The following is a 23,452-nucleotide window of genomic DNA, read 5'->3' as shown; positions in this document are numbered from 1 at the left end:
TAGGCTTAGCGAGCTATTGTCGTCGCTTTGTCGAGAACTTCTCCAAGGTTGCCAAACCTCTAACCGAACTCCTCAAGAAAGATAAGAAGTTCGAGTGGACTCCACAATGTGAGCACAGCTTTCAGGAACTGAAAAGACGCCTGACTTCTGCTCCCGTACTGGTACCGCCAGACTTTTCTAAGGACTTTGTTATCTACTGCGACGCCTCGCGACAAGGACTAGGTTGCATTCTCATGCAAGATCGACACGTAATTGCCTACGCTTCACGGCAATTGCACCCACATGAGGAGAATTATCCTACTCATGATCTAGAGCTTGCAGCCGTAGTCTATGCACTTAAGACCTGGCGACATTACCTCCTCGGTAATCGTTGCGAAATATTCACTGATCACCAAAGTCTGAAGTATATTTTCACCCAACCGGATTTGAATCTCAGGCAGAGACGTTGGGTTGAATTGATCACCGACTTCGACTTAGGAATAACCTACACCCCAGGGAAAGCCAACGTCATGGCTGATGCGCTAAGTCGTAAATCTTATTGTAACAACCTGATGTTACAACAAAGTCAACCGCTTCTCCATGAGGAATTTCGGAAGCTTAACCTTCATATTGTTCCTCAAGGTTTTCTCTCCACCATGGTGGCAAAACCTACCCTTACAGATCAAATTATCAAAGCACAGAAGGTAGATCCGGGAATCTCCCGCATCAAGAGGAACATTCAGAAAGGAATTGCGAATTGTTTCTCCATTAATGATCAAGGAGTCGTATACTTCGGGAATCGATTAGTAGTTCCCAAAGTGCGCAACCTAAGGCGATTAATCCTTAAGGAAGCTCATGAATCTCCTCTCACTATTCATCCCGGTAGTACTAAGATGTATCAGGACCTACGCCAGAGGTTCTGGTGGACTAGGATGAAGAGAGAAATTGCTCAGTATATTGCTAACTGCGACGTCTGTCGTCGTGTAAAAGCAGAGCACCAACGGCCTGCTGGCACCCTTCAACCCTTAGCTATTCCTGAATGGAAATGGGATAAAATTGGTATGGATTTCATTACCGGTTTTCCCAGGACCAAGAGAGGGAATAATGCTATTTTCGTCGTGGTCGATCGTCTTTCCAAAGTAGCCCATTTCTTACCTGTTCGTGAGAGTATAACCGCTAGTCAGCTGGCAGATTTGTACATCTCCCGAATAGTGTCTCTCCATGGTGTTCCTTTGGAAATTAACTCGGATCGAGGAAGTCTTTTCACCTCTCGATTTTGGGAAAGTTTCCAAAATGCTATGGGAACCCGTCTCTCCTTTAGCACCGCTTTCCACCCTCAGTCGAGTGGTCAAGTGGAACGCGTCAACCAAATTCTAGAAGACATGCTTCGAGCCTCCGTTATCTCTTTCGGAATGGACTGGGAGAAGTGCCTTCCATTTGCCGTATTCTCTTACAACAACAGCTATCAATCTAGCTTGGGTAAAGCCCCTTTTGAAGTTCTCTATGGACGACGGTGTCGAACACCCCTTAACTGGTCAGAGACCGGGGAAAGACAATTCTTTGGCCCGGACATGATTCAGGAAGCAGAAGAACAAGTTCGCATCGTTCGTGAAAAGTTGAAAACAGCCCAATCTCGTCAAAAGAGTCAATATGACCGAAAACATAAGGCTATGACTTTCGAGGTTGACGAGAAGGCTTATCTTCGGGTCACCCCTCTGAAGGGAACCCATCGTTTCGGTATCAAAGGCAAATTGGCTCCTCGTTACATTGGACCTTTTCGCATTCTTGCCAAACGAGGAGAAGTTGCCTACCAGTTGGAACTACCTCCGCACCTCTCCAGAGTTCATGATGTCTTCCACGTTTCTCAACTCAGGCATTGCTTCTCGGATCCTATCCGTGAAGTGGACCACGAAACGCTTGATCTCCAAGATGATCTTACATATCGAGAGTACCCCATTCGTATCCTCGATCAAGCCGAGCGTACCACGCGACGTCATAATATCAAGTTTCTCAAGGTTCAATGGTCGCACCATTCTGAGGATGAAGCAACTTGGGAAAGGGAGGATCGTCTTCGACTTGAATATCCCGCCTTCTTCTCGGAGGAACCCAAATCTCGGGACGAGATTCTTTTGAGTGGGGGTGAGTTGTCACACCCTAGCTAGTCATGCATTAGAGTGTTGCATCATGTTTACTCTTTCATCAGAAACTTGAAATGGGGATGACAGAACCCCCAGTCCCCTCTGAAACCAACTAGGGTTACTAAAATAATTTTTCAATGAACCTGAAATGCCCTTCTAAAATGCCCATCATTTTTGTCTTGGTTCAGAACCTCTGCCAAAAGTGGTGCACATTTTCCTAGGCCATCCTAGGGTTTTTGAATTAAATCATAAATATTTGAATTTGGGCATTTAAAATATTATAAAATATTTAAATGCTCAAATATCTCCAAACTAAAATGTTTCATGTTGGAAATAATCCAACTATGGGCCAGGAATAGTTTGGTGATTTTTGAAGTTGCCTAGGTATTTTATTTAATTCAACAAAGTTGCAGATATATTAAATAAAAACAGAAACAGAAGAAAATAAAAAAGCTTACCTGTCGCCCACCAGCCAGCCCACCTGGCCAGCCCAGCCCGGCCACCGCTCCAGCGAGCAGCTTGGCTTGCCAGGCAGGCAGCCAAGGTGCTCGGCGGCGGCACCGCAGCTCGCCACGCAGCTGCTCGCCGCCTCGCCGCCTCCCTCGCCCGGCTAACGCCGTGAACCGGCCTCCCTCTCTCCCCCCGAACCCCCCAGACACCCCCTCTCCTCTCCAGCTCCTCCCCCTCGCACGCCCCAGCCATGGCCGACGCCACCGTCGCCGCACCACCGTCGTAGCCGTGCTCCCCGTCGTCTCCACGCCGCGCCACCCTGTCCAGAAGCTCCGCCGTCCTCTACTCCTTCGAGCTAGCCGAGCCCCGAGCGCTCGCGTGCCTCGAAGCCGCCGCACCGACCTCGCCCGAGCTCGCCGTCGCCGGAGATCCCTTTCAACGCCGTCGCTGCCTCAGCTCGTCCCCGACCCCGCCGGTGGCCTCTACGGGAGCGCTGTGAGCCTAGCTACTCCTCCGACCCTCTCTCTCTCATTCCCGAGCTGTGTAGCCACCGCACGAGGATCACACGCCCGCACCGTCGCGGACATCGTCGCCGACGTGCTTCCGGCCACACTCCGGCCACAAGATGGTGTCCATCTTGCTCACCGAGTTCCACAGCACCTAGCTAGCCACTCCACGAGCCTCACCGACCCCTCTAGCGCCAAGTTCATCCTCGACCGAACCCCGGTGGCCGCCAAAGTCGTCGCCAGCGCCAACTCCGGCCACCCCGACCCCAACGGACTCCGCCAAGAGCTGCGGTTTGTCCTCAGCTCCACTCCGGTGGTCTCCGCGACCCATTTGGTGGCCGAAATGGTCAAAACCACTCCCGCCGCCGCGTCGGGCTCGCCGGCGGCTAAACGCCGGCAGCCAACTTTGACTTTGACCACGGGTGGGCCCTGGTTGACTCCCCTGAGTCAATGACAGGTGGGGCCCAGCCCTGTTAATTAAACAGGATTAGTTTTAATTAAATTTTAATTAAAATAATCACCCTGACATGCGGGACCCACTGTCAGGTTTGACCCAGACCTGTTCCGTTGACCTGCTGACGTCACACTGACGTCAGGCTGACGCAGTAATTGATTTTCTGGATTTAAATTAAATCAGGAAATTCCAGAATATTATTTAAACTTCAAAAATTCATAACTTTTATTCTGTAACTCCAAATTGGACAAATTATATATGAAAAATGATCAGAAAAATCCAATCTATCCATCTGTACTATTTTCATGCATGATCAAACAAGTTAAATTGATGTTTTAAGAAGAACAAGGAAAAGCACTTTAAAAGGCCATGTTTGAGTTTGAAATTTGAATCTATGATTCAAATTTGTTCAAACCCTTCTGGTTTTAGTTGCATTAGCCCAACACACTCATATTGCCATGTTTCATGCATGCATCATATTGTTGCACATTGTTTGGTGATGCTTGTGTATCGATGTCCTTTGCGACAGGTTCTGCCCCCGAGGAGTACCGTGATTACCCTAACGAGGAACCGTATCAGTGCATCGAACCATCAGGCAAGCAACCAACCATTTGATCATATCGATACAATCCCATGTTCTCGCTCCTGCTCTCTTTTACTGCATTAAGACAACGCGATTCAAACTGCTGTGTGCTACGGTAGTTGAACCCATTTCCTCTGCATGACCTGTCATTGCCACAGTAACTAGATGAAACCCACTAGCATGTGTAGGAGTTGTTTGAGCCATATGTATGTGTTGTTCCTACCTTGCTATGCCTGCTATGCTTAGAGTCGTGTCAGGTCTGGTTCATCTGGGTGATGGGCTAGAGTGAAATGTTTATCTCGGTAATGAGAGTGGTGTGGTGAACACGATTTGGTAAAGGTATCGATGAAAGGCCATGTAGGAGTACATGGTGGGTTGTTTCATTGAAGCCGACCTTAAGCACTGAGATCTGTATGCGTGATTTAAGATACAGCTACTACCATGCATTGGGCCCTGAAATATGACCCCGCTCGGCTTCTTATTCACCCTAGCTCTCTGTCCAGGAGTTGCAAGTAGTTTCTGGTGTTTGTAGCCTACTGGAGGCCGTGGACAGCGCTGACCGTAGGGGTGGGCTGTGATGCGGTAGGTACGTGGCACGGTGTACTGAATACCCGTTAGGTATCTCGGGAACCCTGTTCACATCGTTCGGGGCCGTATGGGAAACCCCGGCCGGACTCCCTGCGGATGGAACCTGAATAGGCGATAAACCTGGATTAGAAGCTTAAGTGTTTAGGTAGGTCGTGGTCTACACCCACGTCGGCTTTCGCTTGAAGTCTGCCGAGCACATGTCGTGTGCAGACGCTAAGTGGTGGAAACATGTATGAAGAAGTACACCCCTGCAGGGTTATCATAATCTATTCGAATAGCCGCGTCCGCGGTAAAGGACTACTTGGTTGCCTATACAGTTCATAGACAAGTAAATGGAAACTGTTAAAAGCCTCAAGATAAGTGTGAGTGCCGAGGATGGCTCTTCCGTAGGAAGACGGAGACGAATCCTCGGTAGTGTATTGAAGTGGTGAGTAGTGGACTCGTGTGCGCAAAACCATTTCAAGATTGGAGTATCGTAGGATAGTCTAGCCAAGAGTCAAAGCTGGCTTGCTGCAATAACTCCACCAACCCTTCTTGATAATATGCATGTATGTAGGATCTGATGTAAGTCTTGCTGAGTACCTTTGTACTCATGTTGCTATAATCTACATTTTTACAGAAGACGCTGCAACCCCTTCTGATGGGTTCTATGTAGACGTTGACATCAACGAGTAGGCTAAAGACCCAGGTGGTGACCCTGAGCTTGTGAAGGACCACGTAGTATAGCTAGGCTTTCCAAGCCTCTTTTATTTTACTAGTTGTCTGTACTCAGACAAGTTACTTCCGCTGCTGGTTTGTATGACTGTATGACTTGTATGTTGGGTCGTGAGACCCGTACCTTTGTGTATGTTATGTATGGCTCACTGAGCCTTAAATAAGGTACTTGTGTCGTAGAGTCATGTTGTGATGCTTCGTTGTATTTGCACATATCGAGCATATTGTGTGTATGATTGAAATGCTTGGTATGTGTGGGATCTGACTATCTAGTTGTTTATCTTTAGTAGCCTCTCTTACCGGGAAATGTCTCCTAGTGTTGCCGCTGAGCCATGGTAGCTTGCTACTGCTCTGGAACACTTAGGCTGGCCGGCATGTGTCCTTCTTCGTTCCTGTGTCTGTCCCTTCGGGGAAATGTCACGCTTTGAGTACCGGAGTCCTGTTAGCCCGCTACAGCCCGGTTTACCGGAGTCCTGCTAGCCCAGTGCTACAGCCCGGACCCACTTGCTGATGACCGACACGTTCGAAGCTGGGTCATGGATGCCTGTCCCTGTAAGTCTGTGCCACTTTGGGTTTACGACTAGTCATGTCAGCCCGGGCTCTTTATCATATGGATGCTAGCGACACTATCATATACGTGAGCCAAAAGGCGCAAACGGTCCCGGGAAAAGGTAAGACGACACCCATGGGAATACCGTGCGTGAGGCCGCAAAGTGATATGAGGTGTTACCAGCTAGATCGATGTGACATCGAGTCGGGGTCCTGACACCGAACATCAGAAGTCAACAGGATTACTACAGCCTATGCCGATACCCGAATGGAAGTGGGATGAGCTTGGCATGGATTTTATCACCGGATTACCGAGGACCCGATCGGGATAAGATTCTATCTGGGTAGTAGTGCACCGCTTTACCAAAGTAGCTCACTTTATCCTAGTGAAAACCACATACACAAGTGCAAAGTTGGCTAAGATATATATGACCAGGATCATATGTCTGCATGGAGTTCCGAGGACCATCGTATCAGACAGAGGAACACAGTTCACTTCAAAGTTTTGGCATCAACTGCACCAGACTTTGGGAACCAGGATGGAGTTCAGTACAACTTTTCACCCGCAGATAGATGGACAGACTGAGAGAGTCAATCAGATTCTGGAGGACATGTTGAGAGCTTGTGCACTAGACTACGATTCTAGTTGGGATGATAATTTACCCTACGCGGAGTTCTCGTACAACAACAGCTACCAGGCCAGTTTGAAGATGGCACCTTTTGAAGCCCTGTACGGAAGAAGATGTCGAACACCGTTGATGTGGGATGAAGTTGGAGACCGCCAATTGTTTGGACCGGATTTGATTAAGGAATCCGAGGAGAAGGTTAAGCTGATTCGAGATAGACTGAAAGTAGCTCAGTCCAGACAGAAGAGTTATGCAGACTCGAAACACAAGGAGGTAGTCTATGAAATCGGAGACAGAGCATATCTGCGAGTGTCACCTCTGCGAGGAGTTAAGCGTTTTGGAGTTAAGGGAAAGTTATCCCCGAGATTTGTAGGACCGTACCGTGTTCTGGAGCGCATGGGAGAGGTTTCCTACATGCTGGAATTACCTTAAGGACTGTCAGGAGTTCATGATGTGTTTCACGTTTCCAGTTAAAGAAGTGCCATGCCGAGATGGCCGATATTCCTCTGAGAGATACAGTGCCCCTGGAAGCAATTTAGTTGGACAGTGATTTAACGTATGAGGAGAAACCAATAGAGATTCTCGAGTTTGCCAGTCGATTTACCCGCAGCAAGGTTATCAAGTTTTGCAAAGTTCAGTGGAGCCACCATACCGAGGACGAAGCCACCTGGGAAAGAGAGGATGATCTACGCAAGGACCACCCACACCTATTTTCTAGCCAACCCGAATCTCGAGGGCGAGATTCATCTTAAGGGGGTAGGTTTGTAACATCCCAAATTTTCAATTTTGAATGTTATACATAGGTCATTCATGCATATCATACTTTATTGCATTTAGTTCTTGCTATCCTAGAAATCCTAAGCAACTCAAGGACCCTCAGAGAGAGTTGGGGATTTTCCCTCGTTCTCATGTTTGAGTTTTATCAAATATTGAAACAAGGATCACTTTGGTTTTAATTATTTTTTCTCCCCAAAAATATTTCATACTAAATTTATATGAGAGGAGATAATATGACTTCTCCAAAATAAATGAAATGTTGAAGAAAAAAATATATTAAAATCAATTTGTATTTTTATTTGGGGTTTTATCGCTATTTTATTTGAATTAGGAAAAATATGCATTTTTTAAAATTCCATTAGAGCCCAAATGAATGTTCGCCTTGTCCGGCGTATTTTTAGAGGACGGGGAAATTTTATTTCTGGATTTTTGGAGTCCGTCTAGTATTTCTTTTCTTCGTTTTTCTACATGTTGGAATTATTAAAAAAAAGTCAACCACCTTACTGGGCCATGTCCGACTAGGACACTGCACCCGGCCGGCCTTTTTAAGGCCGAGGCCCGAGCCGCCCCAGCCCCCAAACACTAGCGCCCGCCGCCGCCCCGACGCCGTGTCACCGCCTCGCCGCCACCCCGCGGCCCGCCGCCGGAGTTTGCCGCCGCCGTCCCGATCCACGAGGTAGCCGTCAGTTTTATTCTAAAAACCGTTAGGTTTTTATACGAAAAACCTAGATGCTTTTTTAGATCGGTTTTATTTTTTTTCCTGGTTTAGTTATTTAGCGAACGCCTGTTCATACGTTCGTTTTAACGAACGGTTTTCAACCATTAACCGCAGACAGCGAACGTTCGTTCGTTAGCCTGTTCGTCAGTTTTCTTTTGCCAGGGTTTTTCCGCGATTATTTTCGATCACGGTTTCTGCCCTATTTTTCGTTTTAGTTTATCTTTTCGCTCGTTTATCGGAATCAGGCGATTCAAGCGCCTAGATCTTCGTCTCAAGCCCTCTTTCTGTTTAACCAACTTGAACAAGATTTTAGTACTGTAAATTGACTTTAGTCCATTTTAGTAATCGGATCTTGTTTCTCTCGTAGTTTGAGTTTCGTTGCTCCGTTTGATTTGATTCTTTTTGAAAACCGGAGTTCTTAAGTTGAACTTTCTGGTTAAATCTTCTTATTTGAGTTTTAGCCGTGCATGCTTGCTTGATTGCTTATGTATGCTATTGTTTGTTTGCGATAGAACACCCGAAGTGCGAAGTGTGCTACTACGAGTCTTTAGGATTTGCAGATCGTCAGCAAGGCAAGTAATACTTTGATCATACCCTTTATCACCCGGTTTTTATGCATTAGTTCCACTCTTCACACATTGCATGTGTAGGATCTCTTAACATGTCGGCCTGGGAAGTAGATAATGAGGTAGAACCCATTACCTGTTTTATTATCAAACCCTTGGGAGATACTTCTACTTTATGCTTATATTGCCATGCTATGCTCGTAAGCGTCGATTGGGTTTGAGTGTATCCATAACAGATGTGAGTTGTTAATTAATGGTTCAACTTAAGGTGGCAACTTTAATAAAACATCTGGGTGGATTGCTTGTGGGTACCTGGAGAATCCAGTGTTGTCCTAGGATATCCCGGAGTACCCGTGTGATCATCCTATGGTCTGCCACCCAGGCTCCAAGAGATCATAAGACTATTCATGCTAGAAACTTCCGTGTGCAGCCACAAGCCATTATGGGCTCTGGCATAGTTGAGTAAGTTGCATGAGTTCTTGAAGAGGTGGACTAGCAGATGTAGGGGATTGTAGGTGTACCGGTCCACCCGGAGTAAAGAGCAAATGCTTCTGAAAGATTGTGTCTCCGTCATCCATTTCTCAGACACCCTGTAGTGCGAGAAATCCAATGGAGGAGATCGAGTCTTGTGGGGAAAATTGCGCAAACCTCTGCAGAGTGTATAAAATCATGGTTAGTCATGTCCCCGGTTATGGGCATCTTGAGTATCTGGCTCTTGGATTATCATATGGATCTCATCACTCTAAATTAATTGGTTGGCTTGATAATTACTTTAATTGGGATTGAGCTGGAGGAACCTTCTCAATACTGTTCAACTACCATGATAGTTAAATAAAATATATTCCTTTGTTGTAGGGAAAAATTGGCTTTACGCAAAACATATTAACCATACAGCCTCCACCAGCCTTATATGCATGTAGTGATAGCTTTTATCTGTTCATTACTCTCCTTGTTACATTGCCAGCATATTCTATGTGCTGACCCATTTTCGGGCTGCAACGTATCATGTTGCAGACTTTTTAGACGAGGAGTAAGGTGCGATAGGTCGTTTGTCATGCACTCAGCTATGCCCTTGGAGTTGATGGACTCACTTTATCATCCAAGCCTTCCGTTGTTATCGTATTAGATGGCCTTAAGCCAAATTTATTGTAATAAGTTCTCTCTTGAGACATTCGATGTAATAAGTGTGTGATTGCCACTCTGTTATAAATCCTTCGAGTACTGTGTGTGTCAGCATTACCGATGCAGGGATGACACTGAAGCACAAAGACATGACCGTTTGAGGTCGGGTTGTTACACATGATTTGATATCTTTGCAAGTCTCTTCGAATTATCGGTTTAGCTTGCCCTACTAAATTGATCTTTCTTGCAATGGGGGAAGTGCTTTGCTTTGGGTTCAGTCTTGCGGTGTCCTTTCCAAGTGACAGTAGGGGCAACAAGGTACGTATTGTATTGTTGCCATCGAGGATAAAAATATGGGGTTTATGTCATATTGCTTGAGTTTATGCCTCTACATCATGTCATCTTGCCTAAAGCATTACTCTATTCTTACGAACTTAATACTCTAGATGCATGCTAGATAGCGGTCGATGTGTGGAGTAATAATAGTAGATGCAGAATTGTTTCAGTCTACTTAACACGGACATGATGCCTATGTTCATAATCATGCCTAGATATTCTCATAACTATGTGCTTTTCTATCAATTGCTCGGCGGTAATTTGTTCACCCACCGTAATACATGTTATCATGAGAGAAGCCACTACTGAAACCTATGGACCCCGGGTCTATTTTATATCATATAAGTTTCCGATCTACAATTCTAGTTTACTATTTATTTTATTTTGCAATCTTTACTTTTCAATCTATACAACAAAAATACCAAAAATATTTATCTTATTATCTTTATCAGATCTCACTTTTGCCAGTGGCCATGAAGGGATTGACAACCCCTTTATCGCGTTGGTTGCAAGGTTGTTGATTGATTGTGTAGGTACTAGGCGACTTGCATGTAATCTCCTACTGGATTGATACCTTGGTTCTCAAAAACGGAGGGAAATACTTACGCTACTTTGCTGCATCACCTTTCCTCTTCAAGGGAAAACCAACGCATGCTCAAAAGGTAGCAAGAAGGATTTGTGGCACCGTTGTCGGGGAGATCTACGCTCAAGTCAAGACATACCAAGTATCCATCACAAACTCTTCTCCCTTGCCTTACATTATTTGCCATTTGCCTCTCGTTTTCCTCTCCCCACTTCACCTTTGCTGTTTTATTCGCCCTCTTTCTTTCGTCCTTCTGTTTGCTCGTGTTACCATGTGCCTTCTATTAGCTTGCATCTTTTCTTGCTAAATATCTATTGTTATGGATCCACATCCTCTTGCTAATCTTTTTAAGAAATCCAATTATGATGAACCAATTGCTAGTGAGTTGAGTGCACTAGATTATCTTTATGGAGTTTTGCTTGAAATCCGTGAATCTGAAAATTGTGATGAAGTGCTTTATAAAGTGATTCACGATAGATCTTTGAATAAAAAGCATGATTGCAAAGATGCTATTATAAATTCTATGAATGTAAATCATGCTAATAATATGCAAAACCATAAGATTGGGGTGATTCTTCTTATGGTCTTGAAAATTTATTTAAGCCCCATGATGAATATAAGATTGATAATAATGTTTGAAATATTGAAAGTGGGTTTGGAAGAATGTCAACTTTAGATCCCACATATTTTGAGAATGTTCAATCTTATGCAATTTTCGATAAAAGTCAGTTTGGAGAGGTCATGACTTTAGTTAATGTTAATCCCACTATTTTGGAAGAGTGTCAACTTTGCATGCATGTGGATCGTGTTGAAAATATTTTATGTGATAGCTATTTTGTTGAATTTTATTATGATCCCACATGTAATTATCATGAGAGAGGAAAATATGATTATAGAAATTTTCATGTTACTAAATTACCTCTCGTTATGTTGAGATTGCTATTGTTTCTTTCCGCTTCCTTGCATATGCTAGTTTTTGCTTGCTATGATATTTTGTTTGCCTATAAGATGCCTATGCATAGGAAGTACGTTAGACTTCCCTTTGTGTTTCAATTGCTATTTTCATGTGAGCATCATTAAAATTTTAGATGCCTAGCTAGGGGCGTTAAACGATAGCGCTTGTTGGGAGGCAACCCGATTTTATTTTTTGTTCCTTTCTTTTTGTTCCTGTTTAGTAATAAATAAATCATCTATACACTGTTATGATTGTGTTTTTTATGTTTAATTAGTGTTTGTGCCAAGTAAAGCCTTTAGGATCTTCTTGGGTGATTGTTGTTTGATCTAGTTGATAAAAACAAAAAGTATATGCTAACGAGAATAATTTTCATTTTGTTACTAGAGAGCGATAAAATACCAATTCCAACTGCATTAGATCAATATACAAATTATATAGGTCGTCCTATGTTTTCAGAATTTTTGGAGTTACAGAAGTATTAGAAACCTCCAGATTGCTACAGACTGTTCTGTTTTTGGCAGATTCTGTTTTTCGTGCGTTGTTTGCTTATTTTGATGAATCTATGGCTAGTATCGGGGGGTATGAACCATATAGAAGTTGCAATACAGTAGGTTTAACACCAATATAAATAAATAATGAGTTCATTACAGTACCTGAAAGTGGTGGTTTGTTTTCTTATACTAACGGAGCTCATGAGATTTTCTGTTGAGTTTTGTGTTGTGAAGTTTTCAAGTTTTTTGGTAAAGATTTGATGGATTTCGGAAGAAGGAGTGACAAGAGCCTAAGCTTGGGGATGCCCAAGGCTCCCCAAGGTAAAATTTAAGGACAAAAAAAAGCCTAAGCTTCGGGATGCCCTGGAAGGCATCCCCTCTTTCGTCTTCATCTATGGGTAACTTTACTTGAGGCTATATTTTTATTCACCACATGATATGTGTTTCGCTTGGAGCGTCTTGTATGATTTGATTCTTTGCTTTTTAGTTTACCACAATCATCCTTGCTTTACACACCTTTTGGGAGAGACACACATGAATAGGAATTTATTAGAATACTCTAAGTGCTTCACTTATATCTTTTTAGAGCACGGTGGTGGTTTTATTTTATAGAAATTATTGATCTCTCATGCTTCATTATATTATTTTGAGAGTCTTTTAGAACAGCACAGTAATTTGCTTTGCTTATGAAATTAGTCCTAATATGATAGGCATCCAAGATGGGTATAATAAAAACTTTCATATAGAGTGCATTGAATACTATGAGAAGTTTGATACTTGATGATTGTTTTGAGATATGAAGATGGTGATATTAGAGTCATGCTAGTTGAGTATTTCTAAGTTTGAGAAATACTTATGTTGAGGTTTGCAAGTCCCGTAGCATGCACGTATGGTAACCATTGTGTAACAAACTTGAAGCATGAGGTGTTTCTTTGATTGTCCTCCTTATGTGTGGCGGTCGGGGACGAGCGATGGTCTTTTCCTACCAATCTATCCCCCTAGGAGCATGCTCGCAGTGCTTGGTTTTTGATGATTTGTAGATTTTTGCAATAAGTTTGTGAGTTCTTTATGACTAATGTTGAGTTCATGGATTATACACACTCTCACCCTTCCATCATTGCTAGCCTCTTCGGTACCGTGCATTGCCCTTTCTCACCTCGAGAGTTGGTGCAAAATTCGCCAGTGCATCCAAACCCCGTGATATGATACGCTCTAGAACACATAAGCCTCCTTATATCTTCCTCAAAACAGCCATGATACCTACCTATTATGTCATTTCCATAGCCATTCCGAGATATATTGCCATGCAACTTGTCACCGTTCCGTTTATTATGACATGCTTCATCATTGTCATATTGCCTTGCATGATCATGTAGTTGACATCGTATTTGTGGCAAAGTCACCGCTCCTAATTTTTATACATGTCACTCTTGAATCATTGCACATCCTAGTACACCGCCGGAGGCATTCATATAGAGTCATATTTTGTTCTAGTATCGAGTTGTAATTTTTGAGTTGTAAATAAATAGAAGTGTGATGATCATCATTATAAAAGCATTGTCCCGTGTGAGGAAATAAAAAAGAAGAGAAAGGCCAAAAAAGAGAAGGCCCAAAAAAATGTGAGAAAAAGGTAGAAGGGGAAATGTTACTATCCTTTTTCCACACTTGTGCTTCAAAGTAGCACCATGATCTTCATGATAGAGAGTCTCTTATTTTGTCACTTTCACATACTAGTGGGAATTTTCATTATAGAACTTGGCTTGTATATTCCAACAATGGGCTTCCTCAAAATGCCCTAGGTCTTCGTGAGCAAGCGAGTTGGATGCATGCCCACTTAGTTTCTTTTTGAGCTTTCATACACTTATAGCTCTAGTGCATCCGTTGCATGGCAATCCCTACTCACTCACATTGATATCCTTTTTTTCAACACTTGTGCTTAAAAGTAGCATCATGATCTTTATGATAAAGAGTCTCTTGTTTTGTCACTTTCATATACTAGTGGGAATTTTTCATTATAGAACTTGGCTTGTATATTCCAACAATGGGCTTCCTCAAATGCCCTAGGTATTCGTGAGCAAGCAAGCTGGATGCACACCCACTTAGTTTCTTTTGTTGAGCTTTCATACATTTATAGCTCTAGCGCATCCGTTGCATGGCAATCCCTACTCCTCGCATTGACATCAATTGATGGCTATCTCCATAGCCTGTTGATTAGTCACGTCGATGTGAGACTTTCTCCCTTTTTGTCTTCCCCACACAACCTCCATCATCATATTCTATTCCACCTATAGTGCTATGTCCATGGCTCGCGCTCATGTATTGCGTGAAAGTTGAAAAAGTTTGAGAATACTAAAGTATGAAACAATTGCTTGGCTTGTCATCGGGGTTGTGCATGATGGGAGAATTTTGTGTGATGAAAATGATGCATGGCCAAACTATATGATTTTGTAGGGATGAGATTTCTTTGGCTATGATATTTTGAGAAGACATAATTGCTTGGTTAGTATGCTTGAAGTATTATTATTTTTATGTCAATATTAAACTTTTGTCTTGACTCCTTCAGATCTGAATATTCATACCACAATAAAGAAAATTACATTGAAAATTATGTTTGGAAGCATTCCACATCAAAAATTCCATTTTTATCATTTACCTACTCGAGGACGAACAGGAATTAAGCTTGGGGATGCTGATCCGTCTCCAACGTATCTATAATTTTTGATTGTTCCATGCTATTATATTATCTATTTTGGATGTTTAATGGGCTTTAATATGCATTTTTATATTATTTTTGGGACTAACCTATTAACCGGAGGCCCAGTGCCAGTTTCCGTTCTATGCCTATTTCAGTGTTTAAAACAAATATCAAACGGAATCCAAACGGAACGAAACCTTCGCGAGGATCTTTCCTGGAACAAACGTCATCCAGGGGACTTGGAGTGGAAGTCAGAGATGCAACAAGGCGGCCATGAGGTAGGAGGGAGTGCCTAGGGGGGTAGGCGCGCCCCCCACCCTTGTGGGCCCCTTGTAGCTCCACCGACGTACACCTTTCACCTATATATACTCTTATACCCTAAAAACATCTAGGAGAGCCACGAAACCACTTTTCCATCGCCACAACCTTCTGTACCCGTGAGATCCCATCTCGGGACCTTCTCCGGCGATCTGCCGGAGGGGGAATCGATCACGGAGTACTTCTACATCAACACCATAGCCTCTCCGATGATGCGTGAGTAGTTTACCACAGACCTTTGGGTCCATAGTTATTAGCTAGATGGCTTCTTCTCTCTCTTTGATCTTCAATACAAAGTTATCCTTGATGTTCTTGGAGATCTATTCGATGTAATATTCTTTTGCAGTGTGTTTGCCAAGATCTAATGAATTGTGGATTTATGATCAAGTTTATCTATGAACAATATTTGGTTCTTCTCCGAATTCTTATATGCATGATTTGATATCTTTGCAAGTCTCTTCGAATTATCGGTTTAGTTTGGCCTACTAGATTGATCTTTCTTGCAATGCGAGAGGTGCTTAGCTTTGGGTTCAATCTTGCGGTGTCCTTTCCCAGTGACAGTAGGGGCAACAAGGCATCTATTGTATTGCTGCCATTGAGGATAAAAATATGGGGTTTATATCATGTTGCTTAATTTTATCCCTCTACATCATGTCATCTTGCCTAAAGCATTACTCCGTCCTTATGAACTTAATACTCTAGATGCATGCTGGATAGTGGTTGATGTGTGGAGTAATAGTTGTAGATGCAGAATCGTTTCATTCTACTTAACACGAACGTGATGCCTATGTTCATAATCATTCCTAGATATTCTCATAACTATGCGCTTTTCTATCAATTGCTCGGCAGTAATTTGTTCACCCACCGTAATACATGATAACATGAGAGAAGCCACTAGTGAAACCTGTGGCCCCCGGGTCTATTTTATATCATATAAGTTTCCGATCTAAAATTCTAGTTTACTATTTATTTTATTTTGCAATCTTTACTTTTCAATCTATACAACAAAAATACCAAAAATATTTATCTTATTATCTTTATCAGATCTCACTTTTGCAAGTGGCCGTGAAGAGATTGACAACCCCTTTATCGCGTTGGTTGCAAGGTTCTTGATTGTTTTGTGCAGGTACTAGGAGACTTGCGTGTAATCTCCTACTGCATTGATACCTTGGTTCTCAAAAACTGAGGGAAAATACTTATGCTACTTTGTTGCATCACCCTTTCCTCTTCAAGGGAAAACCAACACATGCTCAAGAGGTAGCAGCCGGCAGTTGGAATTCTGGACTGGAAAGGGAGCAAATATTACAGACCTATTATGCACAACTCCAAAAGTCCTAAAACTTCACGGAAAATATTTTTGGAATATATAAAAAATATTGGCGAAGAAAGCACCAGAGGGGGGCCACCAGCCAGCCACAAGGGAGGAGGGCGCGCCCCCATCCTTGTGGGGCCCCTGGCAGGCCTCTGACGCCCATCTTCTGCTATATGGTGTGTTTTGACCTAGAAAAAATCAGAAGGAAGCTTTCAGGACGAAGCGCCGCCGTCTCGAGGCATAACGTGGGCAGAACTAATCTAGGGCTCCGGCGGAGCTGTTCTGCCAGGGAAACATCCCTCCGAGAGGGACAAATCATCGCCAACCAATGATCCTCTCATCAAGAGGGGGTCAATCTCCATCAACATCTTCACCAGCACCATCTCCTCTCAAACCCTAGTTCATCTCTTGTATTCGATCTTGGTCCCAAAACATCAGATTGGTATCTATGGGTTGCTAGTAGTGTTGATTACTCCTTGTAGTTGATGCTAGTTGGTTTATCTGGTGGAAGATTATATTTTCAGATCCTTAATGATAATTAATACTCCTCTGATCTTGATCATGAATATGTTTTTTGAGTAGTTACGTTTGTTCCCGAGGACATGGGAGAAGTCTTGTTATAAGTAATCATGTGAATTTGGTAGTCATTCGATATTTTGATGAGATGTATGTTGTCTCTCCTCTAGGGGTGTCAAGTGAAAGTCGACTACATGACACTTCACCATTATGTGGCCATAGGGGAAGGCATTGGGAAGTAATAAGTAGATGATTGGTTGCTAGAGTGATAGAAGCGTAAACCATAGTTGATGAGTTGCTTCGTAAGGGGCTGATTTGGATCCATATGTTTCATGCTATGGTTAGGTTTACCTTAATTCTTCTTTCATAGTTGTGGATGCTGGTGAGATGGTTTAATCATAAGTGGGAGGCTTGTCCAAGGAAGGGCAGCAGCCAAGCACCGGTCCACCCACATATCAAATTATCAAAGTAACGAACGCGAATCATATGAGCATGATGAAAACTAACTTGACAACAATTCCCATGTGTCCTCGGGAGCGCTTTGCTTTATATAAGAGTTCGTCCAGGCTTGTCCTTTGCTACAAACAAGATTGGGACACCTTGAGGCACCTTGTTTGCTTTTATTACTTGTTACCCATTACAATTTATCTTATCACAAAACTATTTGTTACTGATAATTCCAGTGGTTTCAGAGAATACCTTGCTGAAAACCGCTTGTCATTTCCTTCTACTCCTTGTTGGGTTCGACATTCTTACTTATAAAAAGGACTACGATAGATCCCCTATACTTGTGGGTGATCAAGACTCTTTTCTGGTGCCGTTGCCGGGGAGTGAAGTGCCTTTGGTAAGGAAACATTTATATCGTGTGCTAAAATTTACTGTCACCTGTTACTATGGAATGTAATCCTTTGAGGGGCTGGTTCAGGGTGTCTTCACCTCAAACGGAAGAGCAAAGAGTTTTGCCTCAACCTACTGCACCTACTGAAAATATTTATTATGAAATTCCTTAGGATATGATAAAGAAGCTGCTAGCTAATCCTTATGCAGGAGATGGAACATTACATCCTGGTATGCACCAAATCTATGTGGATGAAGTTTGTGGATTATTTAAGCTTGCCGATATGCCCGAGGATATTGTCAAGAAGAAGGTCTTCCCTTTTTCTTTAAAGGGAAAGGCATTGACATAGTATAGGCTATGTCATGATACTGGATCATGGAACTACAACGGATTGAAATTGGAATTTCATCAGAAGTTTTATCCTATGCATCCGGTTCATCGTGATCGGATTATATATATAATTTTGTCCTCGTGAAGGAGAAAGTATCGCTCAATCTTGGGGGAGGCTTAAGTCAATGTTATATTCATGCCCCAATCATGAGCTCTCAAGAGAAATTATTATTCAGAAATTTTATGCTCGGCTTTCTCATAATGATCGATCCATGCTCGATACTTCTTGTACTGGTTCTTTTATGAAGACGGATATTGAATTCAAATGGGATCTATTGGAAAGAATTAAACGCAACTTTGAAGATTGGGAACTCGAGAAGGTAAGGAGTCAGGTATAAACCTTAAGTTTGATTGTGTTAAATCTTTTATGGATACCGTTGCTTTTTGCGATTTTAGCACTAAATATGGACTTGACTCTGAGATAGTAGCTTATTTGTGTGAGTCTTTTACTACTCATGTTGATCTCCCTAAGGAGAAGTGGTTTAAATATCATCCTCCCATTGAAATTAAAGTAGTGGAACCTATTAAAGTGGAATAAGAAACTATTACCTATAACATTGATCCTATTATTCCTACTGCTTATATTGAGAGGCCACCTTTTCCTGTTAGAATAAAGGATCACGATAAAGCTTCAACTGTGATTCATAAGAGTTATACTAGAACACCTACACCCTCTGAGAAAATTAAATTTGAACCTAGTATTGCTATGGTTAAAGATCTGTTGGTTGATAGCATTGATGGGCATGTTATTTATTTCTGTGATGAAGCTGCTAGAATTTCTAAACTCGATATGAATGATAAACATAGAACTGTTGTTGCCATGCCTATTGTTTCAGTTAAATTAGGAGATCATTGTTATCATGGCTTATGTGATTTGGGTGCTAGTGTGAGTGCAATTCCTTATACCTTGTATAAAGAAATTATGAATGATATTGTACCTGCTGAGATAGAAGATATTGATGTTACTATTAAACTTGCTAATAGTGATACTATATCACCAATTGGGATTGTTATAGATGTTGAAGTCTTGTGTGGGAAGATAAAATATCCTACTGATTTTCTTGTTCTTACCTCCCCACAAGATAATTGTCGGCGTCCTGGGAACGGGGGTGCCCAGACTTGCCAGCCTGCCGCCTGCGAGCGTGGCTCCATCCATGGCCCGGTATGGCCCAGCTTCAGCAGCGACAACTCAAGACCCTCGCGAGGGGCCAAGCCTCGCGAAGCGGACGACACCAAGACCTCCCTGGGGGCAGCCCCGCTAGGCTAGCTCCCGAGGAGCAGAGATATCTATGCAAGGGGCACCTCGCGAGGTTCGCGTGACGTGAGCCATGACGACCAAGGCTAGATAGGCGCCAACTGGCGCAGTGTGCCAGTTTCCTCTTTGGTGCTAAGGAGGCAAGCACAGGCGCGGGGTCCCGAGGCATCAGGCAAAGGTTTCCATATCGGTGCAACAAGACAAAGACCGCGAGGACGGAGGTCATCACGGAGCCCACGACAGTGTCACCACTAGAGCCTTTTGCAGGCGAAGGCTACTTTTGTCAGGATAACTTGTACTAGTTGTCTGCCTTCGAATTTGGCCGTTGTAGAATCCCTTCCCGCCTAAACATTTGGGAGGAGGACCAGGGCCACTATAAATAGGACCTAGCCACCACCGTAGTAGGGGATCGACCTATCTAGCGAGGAGGACGACGGATCATTCAGGCCACCCTCACACCCACCATCTCATCGAGCTCAAGAACACCTCACCTCCCGAGGTTGCTCATCCACTGTACTAGCCCATCCTCAGCCCTCGAGGCAATCCACCCACAAACTGGAGTTGGGTATTACACTGCAAGGTGGCCCGAACCAGTATAAACCCCCGTGTCTCTTGTTCTTTCAGTTCGTCGAGCTAGGCCGTGGGATCATTGAGCGCGCGAATTGGGGAGAGAGTGTTCTTCGTGCGCACCCCAGAGTTCGAACCTCTCAAGGGTTTGCCGGAACCCGTAATCCAACATTTGGCGCGCCAGGTAGGGGTGCGATGAAACCTCTCTTCCGCCGATTGACGTACCACTACTCCACCGCTTCCATGGATGATGCTCGTCGAGCCCGTGCTGAGCGACGAGCCGCCCTCAACACTCGCGACGCTCAAACGGCGCCCGTCGGTGGGCGTCGCCGTCGCTCTCTATCGCCCGCTACCAACGCCGCCACTAGCCCGGTGGGGAAGGAGCAGCAAGCCTCGGCACTTGACACCTCTGTGCGGTGGGACGGACGCACCTTCACCCCGTCGCTGACTCCGGCCGGCTCGTTGTCCCATGATTGTCGCGGACCCGCGGACGCGCAGGCTACGCTTCTCATGGCGCGCGAGCTCCTGCGTTATCGCCCCGTCGATGACCTTTATGAGGAATGGTTGGACCGCATCACCGTGCTCGTCAGTGTCGCTGGGGGCTCTCCTGCACCATCCCTTTCGTTGCCTCGTCCGCCTCCTGCGGCGGGTGGCGTAGCCCATGGATCACCTCCGCCACCTCCACATCAAGACGTTGCCCTCACGCCAAGACGTATCCCCCCGCGGCGCGACCCACCGCACAGGGCGCCCACGCATGAAGAAGGAAGCTGCTGGGAAATCCCGCAGCTGCAAGAAGATGCTCTTGCACTCCCAGCACCATCATGTCAAGACCGCGTGCCGCTTGCGGCTATGGTGCGTGGGTACCAAGACCAGGCTCCACCTCCATGACGGGCTCCAGTCACCACCGCGGGCTGCCGAGCCTTCACCCCCGAGCTGCTCAGCGTTGTCTGGCCCGGCAAGTTCAAGCCCGATCTGCCTCCGCGCTACGACGACACCCTCGACCCTGCTGAGTTCCTGCAGCTCTATGAGCTGAGCATCGAGGCGGCTAACAGTGATGAGAAGGTCATTGCAAACTGGTTTCCCATGGCTCTCAAAGATGGCGCGCGCTCGTGGCTCTTGAACCTGCCCGCGGGGTCGATCTCCTCCCGGGGCGAGATGCGCGAGCGCTTCGTTGCCAACTTCCAAGCCACTCGCAACCGCCCGCCTTCTGCTGGTGACCTGCGGTGCATCAAGAAGCAGCCGGGGGAAACCCTGCAAAAGTACAACTAGCGTTTCAACAGCGTTCGCCTCAAGATCCCCAAGGTGACGGACGGGGCCATTATCTCAGCATTCTCTGATGGCGTCCATGAGGTCAAGATGAAGCAAGAGCTCGCCAAACACGAGGACCTGTGCACGGCTCTGGAGATGTTCAACATGGCGACCAAGTGCACGAGAGCTGAGGAGGGGTGCCTCTCCCTCGTCGAGCTTCCAGTTGTCGACCCGGAATACAAGAAGGCCAAGACCAACAACGTGAAGCGCAAGCGGACCGCCATGCTCGCGGCGGAACCAGAGATGAAGCGCGGCTGCGACCACCCAGAGTCATCCAAGGGTAGCCACCCATTATGCGCCTTCCACAACGTACACAGCCACAACACCAACGACTGTCAGGAGCTCAAGGCCATCCGTGACGGGCGCTTCGGTCGACGCCCCGAGCGCAACGACCGAGGCTACTACTACGGAGGAGGCAGAAGTGGAGGATGCTGCAGCGACCGCGCCCCCCCCCCCACAAGGAGTGGCATGACCGACCTTGTTAGGACCGTTGGCTGGACCAACCTCGTGAGGGTGCCTAGAGGAACCAGCCTCGTGAGGACCGCCCTCAGGGCAACGCTTGTGTGACGCCCGAGTCCGATGCACCGGGTGTCTTCCAGCTATTCGCTGTTGTTGCCATGTCATTCTCTTGCATGTTGCATCTTGCCATGTCATCATGTGCATAGCATCATCATGTTTTCAAAACTTGCATCCGTTCGGGTTCCCCAGTTCTTTCTGTTTTCTGTTCTGAGCCCAGACACACTTACCCGCGCCCACGACACCTCCAAAATATTATTTTATAAGTGGCTGGAAAATGTTCTCGAAATGGGATGAGAGTTTGCATGCGGTCTTATTATAGTGTAGATAGGCCACCTGTCAAGTTTCGTCGTATTCGGCGCTCGTTTGATAGCCCAACCGTTAAACATATAGCGGCATTATAGCCGGTCTATTGTCAGATGTTTCCGGTCTCCGGAAACGGTTGCCGGGTTGCATTCCTCCTCTCTCTTCTCAGTCCAACCCACTCTCTACCACCCACTAGGCCCAACCTACCCCTCCTCGCGTCAGGACCGCCCGATGGCGATCGCACGGTCCAAAAACGCCTCCTAACCCTAATCCTAACCCCCTCCCATTCCTATTTAAACCTCTTCTCTTGCCATTTTGGGCAGCAGCAATCCTCCCCCTCATTTTCCGTACCACCCAATCATCAGGGCCGCCGCCCACCTCCATTTCCATGCCTGGCCAGCCGCCCACTGCCACTTGGTGCTCAGCCATCCAGCGTGCCACCGCAGCCGACGCCGCCCCAGCCAAAGGGGAAGCGCCATCTCACCACCAACCGGCTCCCACCGCCGCGGCTCGCGAAGCCCACTGGAGGCCCTCCCTGGGACGCCCTGGGCCCGATCACCCCACGCCTCCCACTTCCTCGTTCCCAATCTGGTTCGAGGGGAGGAGCCCCTTGATCCAGAGCCCTGCCGCCTCATGACCTCGGTCGCCGCTGTCTCGACTTGCCTCGCATCGCCGACCACCGGAGACGCTGTCGGCGACTTCACCGGGCCGGACCTCCCACGCACCCTGCTCCTTCCTCCCTCCTCTCTTTCTTCCTGTCTCACTCTCTCCGTTCCTTGCAGCACCGCCACCTGCCGGAGTTCGTCGCCGGAGCCCAGATCCGCTCTCCTCCGACCGGATCTGGGGAAGCTACACCCAGATCCGTCCTCTGTTCCCTCCCCCACATCTATTCCCGACCTCCGCGTTCGCCGCCGTCGCTGGAGAGGCCACCCTACTACCGCCGGTCTTCTTCCTCCCTGGGATGCAGACGAGCGCAACGCCCGCTGTCATTGACCATGCCGCCACTTCACGTGTCCCCGTGAGGCCCGGCCCAGCTCCACTCCAGCCCGCAACCCAGGAGCTCCGCAGATCCAACGCCTAGCCGGCCTAGCTGCAGCATTCCAAGCCCGCCTCCACTTTTGGCCCGAAGGCCCAAAGTGAGCATTTCCATCTATCCCTCACTTGGTGCTACAGTTTTGCTATTGTGCGCCCATGCTTCATTCCTGATTCGTCCCGTGGCTTGTTTTTTTCTGTGCTGTGAATTTGTCATTAAATCCTGGACATGCTTATTACAGAAATGCCCCTATTTTAAACTGC

This window comes from Triticum aestivum, chromosome 7A (assembly GCF_018294505.1).
Source record: "Triticum aestivum cultivar Chinese Spring chromosome 7A, IWGSC CS RefSeq v2.1, whole genome shotgun sequence".
Lineage (NCBI taxonomy): Eukaryota > Viridiplantae > Streptophyta > Magnoliopsida > Poales > Poaceae > Triticum > Triticum aestivum.
The sequence above is the reverse complement of the archived record's forward strand: the minus strand, read 5'-3'. Positions refer to the sequence as shown.